Source organism: Octodon degus, unplaced genomic scaffold, assembly GCF_000260255.1.
Source record: "Octodon degus isolate 3935 unplaced genomic scaffold, OctDeg1.0 scaffold00063, whole genome shotgun sequence".
NCBI classification, from domain to species: domain Eukaryota; kingdom Metazoa; phylum Chordata; class Mammalia; order Rodentia; family Octodontidae; genus Octodon; species Octodon degus.
The window spans coordinates 1,565,446-1,569,279 of NW_004524639.1; the positions used below are offsets into that span (position 1 = coordinate 1,565,446).

Here is a 3,834-nt window from a genome sequence, read left to right on the forward strand (position 1 = left end):
CAGTGAAAGATTTTTGGTCAAGTTGTTTCCATTAAAAAAATTGAGGCAAACCTGTTGTTGATTTTAAAAACTGATAATTTAAAAATTGCCATACACAAAACATTCTCTTTTTCTTCTGATGGTTTTACAATGCACTGTTATCATTAACCAGTCTTTCACTATTAAACTTCAATGGCCAACTGGGAGAAACAGTTCTGAGACTGGTCTTCTGCCACTGATTAAGACTAGGGTAGCATGTGTTAGGGACAATATTCATTTAGCCTTCCTAGCTTTCTGGGCAGACTTGGTGACCTTGCCAGCTCCAGCAGCCTTTTTGCCCATGACCCAGGGGTGGATTTCAGAGAAGCTTTGTATACACACTGGCTTGCTTGGAATCAGGTCAAAAATGATAGCATCACCAGATTTCAAAAAATTTGGGCCTATCTTCCACTTTCTTATCAGACTGGGGATCAATCTTTTCTGTTTCTTTTTTTTTCTTATGTATTTAGTACATGGTCTACAGGGTCTCATTACACAGCTCAGACTTGTAGTGATCCTCCTGTTTTCAACCTCCCCAGTGCTGGGATTACAGGCATGTACCCCCAAGCCCAGTCTCAATTGCCGTCTCAGTGCGCCCCAGGTGTGGGGCTGGCATGGCATGCCAGAGATGGAACCCTGGTCCCTGCATCTGCCTAAGCAGCCGCTTTAATCTGCTGAACTACCTGGTCGGCCTTATCATCAATCTTTTCTTTCAGCTCAGCAAACTTGCAAATAATGTGAGCTGTGTGACAATCCAGTACAGGTGCACAACCAGCACTGATCTGGCTAGGATAGTTTAGGATATTCACCTGAGCAGTGAAACCAGCTGCTTTCATTCGTAGGTCATTTTTGCCAGCAACATTGCCATACTGGCCATCTTTGACAGACATGTTCTTAACATTGAAACCCACATTGTCCCCTGGAAGAGCTTCACTCAAAGCTTCATGGTGCCTCTCAACAGGTTTTCCTTGAGTTGTGACACTGACTGGAGTGAAGGTGACCACCATGTCTGGTTTGAGAACACCAGTCTCCTCTCAGCCCATGGGCACAGTATCAATCCTACCAATTTTGTAGACATCCTGGAGGGGCAGTCAGAAAGGCTTGTTAGTTAGGTGAGTGGTGGAAGGATGCAATCCAAAGCTTCAAGCAGTATGGCTTCTCTGGCATTGCCATCGTTATGAGAGACCTTCCAGCCCTTGAACCAAGGTATGTTAGCACTTGGCTGCAGCATGTTGTCACCATTCCTACCAGAAATTGACACAAAAGCTACACTGTCAGAGTGGTAGCCGATTTTCTTAATGTAGGTGCTGATTTCCTTAACAATTTCCTCATATCTCTTCTGGCTATAGGGTGGCTCCATGGAATCCATTTTGTTAACGCCAACAATGAGTTGCTTCCCACCCAGTGTGTAAGCCAGAAGGGCACTCTCATGGGTCTGCCCATTCTTGGAGACACCAGCTTCGATTTCACCAACACCAGCAGCAACAATCAGGACAGCACAGTAAGCCTGAGATGTGCCTGTAATCATGTTTTTGATAGTCTCTGTGTCCAGGGGCATCAAAGATGGTCACATAATACTTGCTGGTCTCAAATTTCCCCAGGGAGATGTCAATGGTGATACTGCACTCATGCTTGGCTTTTGGCCTGTCCAACATCCAGGCATACTTGAAGGAACCCTTCCCCATCTCAGCAACCTCCTTCTAAAATTTTTCAGTGGTTCCTTTGTTGATGCTACCACATTTGTAAATCAGGTGGCTGGTAGTGGTGGACTTGCCAGATTCCATGTGTCTGATGATGACAATATTAATGTGAGTGTATCCCTTTCCCATGTTGGCTTTGATTTAGTGGTATTTTTCAGTACACCTGTGCTCTTGAGGCAAATCTGTTGAGAAAAAAAGCAATCATATGATATTTATTTATTTTTGCTGTATTTTAGGGAAGGGTCTACAGGGTGTTCAGGGTCTCACTACTACATTGGACTCGTAGTAATCCTCCTGTTTTCAGGCTCCCAAGTGCTGGAATTACAAGTGCATGCCACCACTCCCAGTCTCAATTGCTGGCTAGTGCGCCTTGGGGAGGGGGGAGCGGGGCCAGCACGGCAGGACCGGGGATCAAACCCCTGGCCCCTGCACCTGCTTGCAGGTACTTTATTCTGCTGAGCTATTTGGCCAGCCCAATCATATAATATTTAAACTTGTGCGTCTGATTAACTTAACTCCACATTTGAATCTGAGTGTCATCCTTTTTCCTATAAATAACAAACTTGTCTTTATAGCAAAGCAGTACTCCACAAAGGTACCACATTTCTTTATCCATTCATCTGTTGATAAACGTATAGGCCACTTCCAACATTTGCTGATTATAAATTGTGCTGCTATGTACATGGGTATGCATGTATCTATCTATCTATCTATCTATCTATCTATCTATCTATCTATCTATCTATTTCTCTCTATATATACACATACAAAGAGAGAGATAAAGATAGAGAGAGAGACATTAATTCAAATGTGGAGTTAAGTTAATCAGATGCACAAGTTTAAATATTATATGATTGGGCTGGCCAAATAGCTTTGCTTTTTTCCCTGTATTTTAAGGAAGGGTCTACAGGGTGTTCAGAGAGAGAGAGAGAGAGAGAGAGAGAGAGAGAGAGAGAGAGAGAGAGAGAGATCATCAGGGAAGATAACTAGAGGGGGAAGACCTAGGTTGAATGGCATTTCTATTTTGAGTTTTTAAAAGTATCTCTATTCTGATTTCCATAATGATTGCACTAATTTACATTCCCACCAACAATGTAGAAGGGTTCCTTTTCCCTCATAGCCTTGTCAGCATTTGTTATTCTTTGATTTCTTAATAATGGCTCTTCTTTCTGGAGTAGTGTGGAATCTCAGTGTTGTTACTTTGCATTTCTGTAATGGCCAGAAATGTTCAATATTTTTTCTTGAATTTATTGGTCACTTACACCTCTTCTGAGAAGTGTGTATTCATTTCAGTTGCCCATTAATTCAACCTCTTAATTTGGAGGGTCTAATTTTTTCAGGTTCATTACAGTATATTCTAGATATTAGTCTTCTTTCAGAGATGTAGCTGAAAAAGTGTCTTCTCTCTATTCTGTAGCCTGTCTCCTCATTCTTTTGACTGTTTCCTTTGTATGCAGAAGCTTTTTAATTTTACATAATCCCATTTGTTTATTCATGATATTATTTCTTGTGAACACGAGGTTCTGTTTAGAAGGTCCTTGCCTACACCTATGCCATCATGCATTTTAACTTCTTTATCTTCAAGCAGGTGGTCTCTGTTTCAATAATTACATTTTGAATCATTTTGATTTTAGTTTAGTACATGTGTCTCAGTTGCTTTTCTCTGTTGCTGGGGCAAAATACTTGACACCCAAAAGTAAGGGAGGAAAGGTTTATTTAGCTCATACTTTGTGGAGGTTTCAGTCTATCATCAGCTAGTTCCAAGGCAGAGTGCACAAGGCAGAGGGCAGCAGTTAGTTGGTGTTGGAAAACAGCAAATCAGCCAGAGCAAAAGGGAGGAGCAGTGGCAGAGAGCAAGACTGTTTCTTTTCCTTATATTGTATCCAGGCTATCTGCTCCAGGGTGGGTATAGCACTCACATCTATAATCCCAGCAGCACTCACACCCATAATTTCAGCATTGGATCATGAATTAATCACAAACTCTAGAAGCCACCCCATGACTAAGAGGCTTTTCAGGGTCATCTAGACACAACAATTAACAACATGATAAAATGATATAGGTCTAGATTCAATCTTCTGCATATGGATAACCAGTGTACCATATGCAGAGGAAC

At 41.8% G+C, this 3,834-nt stretch overlaps 1 pseudogene; it reads right to left on the bottom strand.

Moving 5' to 3' along the window:
- Positions 1–252: 252 nt before the first annotated feature.
- On the bottom strand, positions 253–1,847 carry LOC101575192 (annotated as a pseudogene).
- Between the last annotated feature and the right edge of the window lie 1,987 nt (positions 1,848–3,834).